This window comes from Sapajus apella, unplaced genomic scaffold, assembly GCF_009761245.1.
Source record: "Sapajus apella isolate SASKATOON/1434 unplaced genomic scaffold, GSC_monkey_1.0 scaffold4, whole genome shotgun sequence".
NCBI classification, from domain to species: Eukaryota; Metazoa; Chordata; class Mammalia; order Primates; family Cebidae; genus Sapajus; species Sapajus apella.
Genome location: NW_022436944.1, coordinates 54701556 through 54714151, shown reverse-complemented (window position 1 = coordinate 54714151; position 12596 = coordinate 54701556). Strand labels below are relative to the sequence as shown.

Sequence of the window (12596 nt, the reverse complement as noted above, 5' to 3'; positions counted from 1 at the left end):
CATGGTGCTAGTTCTTACCAATATAATAACAGAAGTGTGTAGTGTTCCTATTTTTCTCCTATCTGCTAAATAAGTTATTGAAGTCACATTTTGAATATAATGAAAGCATAGCATGAAAAGGAGGCTGCTCCCAGAATTTATTGGTAGAACAGGGCTCCTCACCTTCCTCTGCTGCCCAGTGTTGAATCCTGGTATGTGAAAGCACACACTCAACCTAATCTTAATTGTTTATAGCTACTGAGCTTCTGTATTGTTTGTTTTAGCAGCTAGCATTGCCCATTCTTATTAATACTTAATACATAAATAATGTTAATATATTAATTAACATTAATATAATTATGTAATTATATGTTCTTTATAACTATATTATAATCAGTTGTGAATAACATTAATTAATTAGTGTTAATACATAAATAGCTACTAAAATTGGAGAGCCATTACAAACATTTTTAAAAATATGAAACATTGGTCCAGTGGTCGAATGGAAGAAGACATCACATAAAAAGTGATGGCTAGTTCTTGATCTTTGTCATTTGCCTGCAAAATGATAGTAAACCGCTGCTTGCAGTAACTTGGAAGACAAATCAAATGGTTACTGAGCTGGAGAAAGGAGATTGAAAAAGATCACTTTAATATGTCTTGGTTGCCACTGCATCTGTTTGGCAATATAGGAGAAGGAAACAAGAAGGCTTAGAAGCAGAAATGCAAGGATAAAGGGAAAGCAGATATTTGATAGGAATTTTTTTAAAAAATGACTGCTTCCAGACCCTAAATAACAGGAGATAGCATTTTTAATATTGTTTTATTGGCAAAGACAAGATGTAATGTAGTGTGTATTTTTTTCCCATCACTTATTTCAATAAAGTGATTAGATTTGAAATATGCCCTATTCCGGTCTCATCTCCACAAGGTAGCTTAGGCGAGCCAGGAAGAGAGGATGTAAAGACTAAGAATTGTTTCAAGAAGAACTTTTAGTGTGGTTACTCATACATGAAACTGACTAGAAGTAAATAAATCAGAAACCTAATGAGGTTTTGAGAGTTAGTCACCAAAGAACACTATCACTAACCTCCTCATCTGAAAATTCTATTTTTCTGGCAAATCTTTTTTTTTTTTTTTTTTTCTTGGAGATGAGCCTTGCTCTGTCTCCCATGCTGAAATGCAATGGCACTATCTTGGTTCACGGCCACTTCTGCCTCCTGGGTTCAAGAGGTTCTCCTGTGTAGCCTGAGTAGCTGAGAATACAGGCACACGCTTCCACACCCTGCTAATTTTTTGTGTTTTTTAGTAGAGATAGGGTTTCAACGTGTTGTCCATGGTGGTCTCGAACTCCTGAGCTCAGGCAATCCACCCATCTCAGCCTCCCAAAGTGCTAGGATTACAGCCACCAGGCCAGCCTTTTTGGCAAGTCTTAAAATAGACCTCAGCAGGAAGTGAGCTACAAAAGGCACATAGATCCCAAAGAGGACACACACCCCAATATCAATTTTTCATATATCTGGGAAAATAATAAAAGTGGAAGAACCTCTTGAAGATTTGCTGCTTTTCACGTAAAAGCATGCAGCTTTTGCTTTTAAGGAAGAACTTATTTAAATGTCAATTAGTTCAAGTTAACTGTATTGTTCAGGTATATTATCTACTTACTGAATTATTTGTCCAACTATTCAGTAAGGTGGATTTATTATTCACCTAGTTTCCTCTGATAACAATGTCGTATGATTTCTGCTTTTCCCTGTCTGTACACTCAATTGATATTTAATTACTATTTATGCTACAATGCTGGATAGTACCCTCTCCTTCATATACTGCTTACCATTTCCACAAACCACACCACAGGCAGGCCTTTATTTCTTAACTGTATCACCTCAATTACATCTTAATACACATCTCAGCTGATAGATTCTCCTCTTTACGTTTCAACTTCTACCCAACAGAATTAGCATCATCTGGAACTGGATACTCAGGCATATCACAAACTTACTGGATCAGTATTCTGCAGGAGCAATCCAGCAATCATTGGTGATTCTGATGCACAGTGTGAGAACTACTACTCTAAATTAAAGATTATATCAAACATGACCTTCCACTAATACACATTATCATTAAAGCCAATATTCCTCAACTCGGTGAAGCTTTAAAGTGAATAAGAGTCATAAACTATAAAGAAAATCTTGCATTTGATCTGAATTTTTATCTTATTTCCATATTTTAAAAGTTAATTCAACTTTATTTTTAGTTCTTTATTATTTTTAACAGACATTTTGGTGAACACTTGCAGCTGAATCAACATCCATGTGTGCTTTGATACCAAAGTTGAGAAAGCATGACCTATACTAGCAGTCAGTAAACTATGGCCCAGGCACCATTTCATGCACTGAGACTTTAGAGGTCAACAAATGAAAGAAATCTCTGCACTCATCGGGCATATATTTGAAAGAGGGCAGGGGTGGCAGACAGTAAACCAACATACAAGTAAATAATGAGATAATTTCAAAAAGTGATTCATACTGTGAAAATTAAGCAGACGAAGTGACACAATGTGACTGCCAGGATCACCACCCTTGGGTTAGGGGTAGGGAAAGCCTTTCTGAAGTGATGGCACTGAACTGAGACCTGAGTGATGAAAAAGAACAAGTTGTGCAAAATTCTTGGTGGAGGAAGGAACCTTGACTTGTCCTAAAATCATGAAGAAGACTTGTATGGTTGGAGCAAAATTAAGTACTATAAAGATAAGAGGCCCAGGCTAAATGTTCGTGAGACTTCTGACCAACGATAAACTATATTCTTTCATTTCCACTGTGCCTCATAGAAGAAAATGATATTGATTAAAGGTTGCTTACTATTCTTTGGTGTGTTAATGATTTATGTTGGCTGCAGTGCAAGCATAAATGATTTTTACATCAATGCTGAGAAAATTAAGAACTCATGATTAAAATGAAAAAAAAAAAAAAAAAAGAAGAATCAAGATTTATGTCCCATTTAGAATCCAGGTTGAAATATCGCTCCTAACTCATCTTCACCTGTATTAGGCCATTTAAAGTGGCAGAGTTAAGCCAGATCTTAAAATCCCCTAAAATTAGTGATATGAATAAGCATAAGGCAAAACAAAACCAAAAACTCAAAGACTAAGTGATCAAGCAATGAACACGGCTGATAAATTGAACATGGGCAAAAATATGTTTTATGATATAAACAAATTTCCTTCTATATTCTTTGGTAGGGTAAATATTGAGTGTAGGTAGATAGTAGGGGGTTTGTTGAGAAGAGAAAGATGTAGCACTGAAAAGTCTCATTAAGTCAACAACTTGGGAGCTTGCTTTGACAGCACATATACTAAAATTGGATGCATAGAGAGAAGATTAGAACAGTACATGTGCAAAGGTGCCACCTAAATTCATGAAGCATTCTATATTTTTTAAGTGAGAAAAAAACTTGAATAGCCATTTCTCCAAAGAGGAAATACAAATGAACTGCAGGCCTATAAAAAGATGTTCAACATTACTAATCATTACGAAAATGCAAATCAAAGCCACAATGAGGCTAACATTATACCCCTTAGAATAGCTACAAGAAAAACAAAACAAAAACAATAAAAAACACACAGAAAATAACAATTTTGGGGGAGCTTGTGGAGAAATTGTAACACTTGTACCCTTTTGGTGGAAATAAAAAATGGAAATAAAAAATGATGCAGTCATTCTGGAAAACAGTGTAGAATTTACTCAAAAAATTAATACAAGGTATTATATGATCCAGGAATTGTACTTTTGGATGTATAGCCAAAAGCATTGAAAGAGGATTTTAAAGAGGTATCTGAATACCATGTTCATAACAGCACTAAAATAGCCAAGGAGTGAAAGCAAACAAAGCATTTGTTATGGATAAATAAATCAATAAATAAAATGTGGCATATATGTGCAATGGAATATCATTGAGGAAAACAGAAAACGAAATAAATTTTGACACATGCTACAATATGAATGAACCTTGAGGTCATTACGCTAAGTGAAATGGCCTAGTCATAGAAAGACAAATGCTATAGGAATCCAGTTATATGAGGTATCTAGGTATACAGAAAGTAAAATGATGGTTGCTAGGGGCTGGAAGGCGGGGAAAACTGGGAGTTATTGTTAAGATAGTATAAGGTTTTAGTTTTGCAAGATGAAAAAATTTAAACATTTTTCAATAAATGTGAATTTTTTAACAATACTGAACACTGTACACTTAAAAATGGTTAAGATGGTAAATTTTATGTCATGTATTTTTCCACAATAAAAAAATAAAGCATTTGTATAGAGGAAGGAAACAGTGTCAACAGACCAGAGCAGAGGCTATGGCATGAAAGATCAGATTGAAAAGCTAGGGATTTTTGACTTGCTAAAACCACATAAAAATGTCATGCACCTTTAAAGGATTTCTTGCTCCTCAGGTGAGGTGAAAAGATGAAGAACATAGAAAATCTTGCCCTCTGCAACTAGTTGGATTGAAAGACTAAAAAATGTTTTCTCTGACTTTTAAGAAAGGGCAAATGCTAAATACACAGATTCTTGTCTTCCTCTTTCAATTTTATTAAGAGATAGCAACTTGAATTTAGCGAAAGGTAACAATACAGCAACTTACGATTTGAATCTGCTTTATGGTACATGAGCATTTATGTTGTTTGATGCATTGTTATAACCCCCACTTTAAAGATAAGTCTTGAGGGTCCAGAGATTGAAGAAAGATCAGTGGTAGAAACATCTAGTGGAGGAACTAAGTAATTGTCTATTCCAGTCAGAGCCTAAAATTTGAGTACTTGATATGACAGCACCATAATTTTCTTTCTACAACTTTCATTAGAACAAATCTTCTCTATGCATCTACACATTCTCTGGAAATGCAAAGAATAAAAGATGCCAATTCATGGGAAGCAGCTATCTATAAACTCAGTTAAACCATTTCCTTTCCAAACTGCCCACTTACAGTTCATTCTTTACTGCTTTCCTGGGCATTGGTATTGTCAAAGACTTCATAAATGGCTGTGCTGCAGCAGAGGGCTGCCCTGGATTTACGAGAAGACCTAGATTCATTACCTGGCTATGCACTTGCCAAGAACATTAACATGGACAAGACACAATCACTGCCATTGAGATTCCCCATCTGTGAAATGACTCCATGTACCTCCTAAGATTGTTGCAACAGTTAAATGAAGTAACATATGCGCTAGCACTCAAACAATAAAACACTAGACTAATGCAGGTTATAATTGTCGTACTAGGTTCCCATAAATCTGAGAGGAGGGATCTTAACTAAGAGTCAGGGATTTCAAAGTACACTATGTTTAAAAATCCTAAAAATAGAGATTTTCAATGCAGCATTTCTTAAAATAAAACATTCTGAGATTAAAATGAGGACATTCCTTTAGTAAATACTAGGAAAAATGAGAGCTCTTCTGCTTCAAAATATGCAGTGCCCTAGGTGTTAAATTCTTTTTCTTTTCATCAACTTTATTTTAAGCTCTGGAGTGTATATGCAGGATGTGCAGGTTTGTTAAATAGGTACATGTGTGCATTGGTGTTTGCTGCACAGTTCAACTCATTACCTAGGTATTAAGCCCAGCATCCATTAGCTATTCTTCCTGATGTTCTTCCTGACCCAACCTATCTGACAGGCCCCAGTGTGTGTTGTTCTGCACATGTGTCCATGTATTCTCATGGTTCAGCTCCCACTTATAAGTGAAAATATGCAGTGTTTGGTTTTCTCTTCCTGCATTAGTTTGCTGAGGATAATGGCTTTCGGCTCCAGCCATGTCTCTGTAAAGGACATGATCTCATTCCTTTTTATGGCTGCATAGTATGTTACAGTGAATATGTACCACATTTTCTTTATTCAGTCTATTATTGATGGGCATTTGGGTTGATACCATCTCTTTGCTATTGTTAATGGTGCTGCAATGAACATACACGTGCATGTATCTTTTTAATAGAATGGTTTATATTCCTTTGGGTAGATAGTAATGGCATTGCTTAATCAAATGGTATTTCTACTTCTAGATTTTTGACGAATCACTACACTGTCTTCCACAATGGTTGAACTAATTTCCATTCCCACCAACAGTGTAAAAACACTTCTATTTCTTTGCAACCTCACCAACACCTCTTTTTTCTTGACTTTTATTAATTGCCATTCTGACCGTTGTGAGATGGTATCTCATTGTAGTTTTAATTTGCATTTTCCTAATGATCAGTGGTGTTGAGCTTTTTTTCATTTGCTTGTTGGTTGCATATATGTCTTCTATTGAGAAGTGCCTGTTCATGTCCTCTGCCCAATTTTTTATGAGGTTGTTTGTGTTTTTCTTTATTTGCTTAAGCTCCTTGTAGACTCTGGTTATTAAACCTTTGTCAGATTGATAGATTGCAGAAATTTTCTCCTATTCTGTAGGTTGTCTGTTCTCTCTGATGATCGTTTCTTTTGCTGTGCAGAAGCTCTTTAGTTTGATTAGATCCCATTTGTCAATTTTGGCTTTTTTGCAATTGATCTTGCCATTTTCTTCATGAAATCTTTTCCCTGCCTATGTCCTGAATGGTATTGTCTAAATTTTCTTCTAGGGTTTTTATAGTTTGAGGTTTTACATTTAAGTCTCTAATTCATTTTGAGTTAATTTTTGTGTAAGGCGTAAGGAAGTGGTCCAGTTTCAGTTTTCTGCATAGTACTAGCCAGTTCTCCCAAGCACCATTTATTAAATAGAATCTTTTCCCCATTGCTCGTTTTTGTCAAATTTTTCAAAGATCAGATAGTTGCAGGTGTGTGGTCTCACTTCTGAGCTCTTTATTCTGTTCCATTGGTCTATGTGTTTTTGAACCAGTACCATGCTGTTTTGGTTACTGTAGCCTTGTAGAATCGTTTAAGGTTGGATAGCATGTCCTTTGTTCTTTTTGGTTAGGATTGTCTTGGCTATATGGGCTCTTTTTTGGTTCCATATGAATTTTAAAATAGTTTTTGTAATTATATATAGAATGTAAGTGGTTGTTTATTGGGGATGACATTAAATCTATACATTACTTTAGGCAGTATGGTCATTTTTACCAATTGATTCTTTCTATCCATGAACATGGAAGGTTTTTCATTTGTCTGTGTCCTCTCTGATTTCCTTGAGTGGTGATTTGTAGTTATCCTTGAAGAGGTCCTTCACTTCTCTTGTTAGCTGTATTCCTAGGTATTTTCTTCTTTTTGCAGAAATTGTGAATGGGAATTCATTCATGATTTGGCTTTCTGTCTGTTGTTGGTGTATAGGAATGCTAGCAATTTTTGCACATTGATTATGCTGAGACTTTTCTGGAGTTGCTCATCAGCTTAAGAAGCTTTTGGGCTTAGATGATGGGGTTTTCTAGATACAGGATCATGTCATCTGCAAATAAACATAATTTGACTCCCTCTCTTCCTATTTGATTGCCCTTTATTTCCTTTGCCTGATTGCCCTGGCCAGAACTTCCAATGCTATGTATAATAGGAGCAGTGAGAGTGGGCATCCTTATCTTGTTCTTGTTTTCAAGGGGAATGCTTCCAGGTTTTGCCCATTGGGTATGATTTTAACTGTGGATTTGTCATCTATAGCTCTTATTATTTTGAGGTTGTTCCTTCCTTCAATCTAGATGTTAAATTCTTATAAAGAAATGTTTCTCTCCTTTTTTAATCACAAGAAACTATAGGTTACAGTCATAGAACTTCACAGTTGGATCTATACATGTATAATTGTCTATAACAATTAGTAAAAATCCTGATGTTGAGAGATTTGTATTATTTAATGCTAGAAGATCAGAGGCCAATCTGGATTCTAATTATTTCTGTAGGTGATTTTGATCAAGCTCTTAAATGTTTAAACTTCATTTTTTAATCTGTTGAAGTGTGGAACAATTTGTTCCTGTTTCAGTTTGAGTTCTTCAAAATAAGACCTTAGACATGGATTTGGATGCAGTTAGTTTAAGGGAGAGGTAATCACAGAAAGCAAAGAGAAGAACATAATGAAACAGTTCAGGAAGAAAAGTCAATAGAAGGTGCATCTCTGAGCTAGTTTCTGTGGTAGACAACTAAACCTTAATCCCTCTGAGGATTGTCGAAGGACCCACATAGAATGCATCTTAAAATGATCCATCTAAGGAAAGGAAAGCTTAAGTATCTGTCTACTGGTTCCTATCTCCCATTGGTTGAGAATTGCTCCCAATCTGCATCTGTATGCAGGCTGAGTGACTTTCCAAGTCTTCAGAAACAGTCTGAAAGGCAGGAAAACAGATAGATGCCACAGCATGTATGCTCAGGAGGGGCTGGCGACATGCACTGAAAACAGATGTATGTATTCAATGTGGTGTATGGACAAAAACATATTGGTTGCCATGAAAATTACGTAAATTAATATATGGATGTATTTAGAATGATTGTGCTTGGCTCATTACATAAAAACCTTAAGTGACAACTTGAGTTTTTACTAGACTAAGACCTTTGTTAATGGGCATTACTAGTTTTTAGGAACTTTGGTCTGACTTCCTGATACTCTTTTATTTTCTATGGCTTCTTTTCTGTATTCTGTTGCTGAGTATATTTTTCTATGTTTTGCATACTTACGTCTTGTGTGTGAGCATAATCACTCGTCTTCCCATCAGCATATTTTTATTATCTATGTTGTCTTATTTTAATGGTATCTTGTTTGAAACAGATTAAATGCTCCATTCAATTTTGCATAATTGTATAGACCTAAAATGATTTTATGTATAGGAAGATGCTTAATAAATATTACACATTTTAACATGTTTTTAAAGTGAATGTCTTTCAGTTGCCCTCACCACAGACTTTTACCAGTATTTAAAACACATGGCCTTATTACTTCAATGAAAATTCAAATTCACAGTTCCCATTAGCATTGCAGAGAATTTCTGGCCTAGTTTCCCTGGATATTAATGGAAGTTCAGATCTCTTTTAATGAGCTTAATAGGGAAGAATTTTGGTATTCAAATAAACTACTTCCTCTCTCTTAGCCTAGGGCTAAAGAGAAAACAGTTACCATTACAACCTGGTCAGATAACTGCAAAGAGACTTAACTGCCAGAAAAGCTATTAAATACTAAATAAACAACAAATGCACAGTCATTTTCGGTGCAATTTTCAACATGAAATTTAATTTTGGGGCATACTTCTCTCAGTTTCCTCCTACTTCACTGATAATCTATTGAATTCACTTTATTATGTCCTTGTTATCCCATTGGTTTTTAAATTTTGGACATTAAGATTCAGGCTTCTCTCCTGAACTTCAGGTGCATGTGACTAAGTATGTTCTCAATATCTCCCCTTTGATAGTGTGGTAGATTGTAAAAAAAAAAAATGTTAAAAAAGGTACTAAATCCTTCTGCTTTTGCATCCCCCTTTCATTTGATGGTACCACCAAGAGGATTAATCTTCTTTGTGACTTGATTTTACCAGTTGCACCCACTGGAGGGGGGCATTATGGGAGCTGTAAGTCAAAGGCCCAAAAGACCTCACAGTTTCTGCTTTTTGTCTCTCTTGCTGCTCTGAGACCTCCATGTGAAAAAAGCCTGGGCTAGCTTGTAAAAGAGGGCAAAATCATGTGGAGGAGAGGTGATCAGTCCATGAGAGGTCTCCTAGATTAACCATTTCCCAGTTAATCCATCTGTCTATTGCACCCAAGTGAGTGACCCTAGGTAAGGCCAGGTGAGCTATTTAGCTGAGTTTAGCTCAAATTGCTGGCACAGAAATTTATGATCAAATAAGCCATTAAATGGTGTCATACTTTGTTACATAGTAACAGATATTTGATACCAATGTTGAATAAACATCACTAATTTAACAAATACAACATGGAACCCTTGTTTTAACCTCCTAAATGTAGTGCTTCATCATTTCCCCTTTATCAGTAATTTGATATTTCAATCAGTAACCTTTCAGTAATCTTTTCAATTTTTTTCCCCTCATGTCTAAACCATCAATAAATCCTGCCAACTCTTTTTTAACGTAAACAGCTGAACCACTTATCACTCTTCTCCATTGCTTATATTCTGCTTTGAGGCATTATCATCTTTCACTTGGATTATTGCAATTAAATCCCACATTGTTTTCCTGCTTCTGCCTTGCTCTCTTGCGGTCTATTTTCCTCTTATCAATAAGAATGACTTTTTAAATCATAAATTATGTCATGTTGTTTCTCTGATGAAAAATCATTCAGTGAAACAGTTTTGTGGTTCCCCTTAAAGTTAAACATAGAATTGCTATATGACCTAGCAATTTCACTTTTACATATATATCCAAAGTAATTGAAAATAGACTATTCAAACAAAAACTATGGATGAATGTTCATGGTAGAAATATTCTCAATAATTATTTATCATGAAATAAGTCAAAACCAAGAAAAGACGTAATATCTGCAGTCTAATCAATAGTAGGAGGGCTCTTTCTTGGAAATCTACCTAGAAGAAATGCTGAAAATTGCTTCTGGTTGGAATGAAGAATCTCATCTAATGTATAAGCAGTTATAATCCAAACCTACCTTGGGTTGTAGACTCATATTAATAATTTCACATGTAATCTTCTCCTCTGTTTGTCTTTCTCTATCTTTTGACTGCTATGCTGATGAAGACACTATATAAATTCTTCAAGATATTTATATGTTTCTTTGAACAAAATCTGCTTGCTTCCATACTTTGGTATGTACCTCAAAGGTAAGTCAGTAAGTCAGGTAGACAGTAGACAGGTAATCATCTAGCTCCAAACTCAAGGAGAATGATGATGCAGGTACCAAGAAGGCATGGTATTTATAAGAAATGGAATCTAGTATTTTCAGAGATCCTTCTTCTATCTAGAAATTTCCCTCTACCTTTAAGACAATTTAATTTGTTTGACTAGACATCTAGAATCTCAAGCTCTATTTAAAATAAGTATTGTCATTTGCATGTGTCCAGTTTCTTCCTGAATTTTTGAAAACTCTAGATTAAACAAAATATTTAAACTTTTGTAATAACTCTTTTGTATGATGGAGCTTATATAACATTCTGTATATCAACAGAGCTTTGCTTTAATCCCGGGACTGAAGCTGATTTGAATGCTGATCACCACACCACCTATAAGCATTCCGTACAAAAAGAAGAGCTGCTAATTTACCTATTGATTTGCAACCACTTATTTTGTACATGCATGTGCAGATCAATTTTTCATTGAAAAGTACACATTGGACTTAATTTGACAATTTTTCTCTTGCTTTTAAATTACAGCGAAAGAAAAAGAAAAGAAATCTTTATCAAGCTCTTAAACATATGTGCTATATGAAAAGCAGGCAGTTTTTTTAAGGATTTAGCTAATTATTGGCTCCAAGAATATATGAAAAACAACTAATAAATTGTTGAAACAAAGGAGCAAATATAGTTTGTCACATAACAATAAGCATCCAATAAATATTTAAATAAATACAAAATGTAAAGCTGAATTTTGCCATAGGCATTCAAAAACATTTGATGAATGAATAAATGCAAGAATGAATGGAGTATTAAGTTAGTGTATTTCTTTTGATCTGAGATAGTTCTCCTGAATTCCTTATTATCATACATAATAATTATCTCTGTGGCAGAAACGACCCTCAGAAGCCAGTAACAAGTATCTCCATCTCCATCAGTTCACTAATTTAACCATTCATCCATTCAGTTATGTATTTGTTCAACTAATTTAATCATTAAACAAATATTTACTGAGCACTGATGGTCCCAAACACTATTTTGAGCGCTGGGAATCAAGGAGCATGAAACAAAAAATGATAGTGGAGCATGTCAGCTAATTGAACGAGGAAAAGTATAAACTATATAGACTCTCACAGTAGAGATAACTGATCCTCACTTGGGAAATCAGGTCAGCCTGTCAGCATCAAGTAACATTTTTAACTTCCATTTGTGAAGTGAGTAGGAATTAGTCAGGTGAGTAAAAGCGTTGGATGGGAAAGGATGTTTCAGAGGGAACAGAAGGAATAATAACACATATTTTGTCATACTGGGGTATTAAAAGGAATTTACTATGCATATAGCACAAAACTCCATGAAGACTCAGTGTTTACACTAAACCTCTTTGGCAGCAAAACAGGGGCTTTACAAACCTTCTTAAATCTGGTCTTTATACGGAAATGTTGACATCCTGGAAAAGAAGATGTGACTAGCAGTGACTAGCAGTTCGTATTTAAGTCTGTTTGTTATTATTGCTCTTATGGAATATCCAATTTCTTGAGTGCTAGGTCCTCTCTGCCTGCATAAGACTTCCTGTCTGGGCGCGGTGGCTCAAGCCTGTAATCCCAGCACTTTGGGAGGCCGAGGCGTGTGGATCACGAGGTCAAGAGATCGAGACCATCCTGGTCAACACGGTGAAACCCCATCTCTACTGAAAAAAAAAATACAAAAAATTAGCTGGGCATGGTGGTGCGTGCCTGTAATCCCAGCTACTCAGGAGGCTGAGGCAGGAGAATTGCCTGAACCCAGGAGGCAGAGGTTGCGGTGAGCCGAGATCGCGCCATTGCACTACAGCCTGGGTAACATGAGTGAAACTCCGTCTCAAAAAAAAAAAAAAAAAAAAAAAAAA

At 35.4% G+C, this 12596-nt stretch overlaps 1 non-coding gene across 1 annotated transcript; it reads left to right on the top strand.

Annotated features, from left to right (window-relative positions):
* The first annotated feature begins 3313 nt into the window (after positions 1-3313).
* On the top strand, positions 3314-3416 carry LOC116544844. Its single transcript, XR_004266064.1, has one exon. It is a non-coding gene; the product is annotated as a U6 spliceosomal RNA (small nuclear RNA).
* The last annotated feature ends 9180 nt before the right edge of the window (positions 3417-12596 follow it).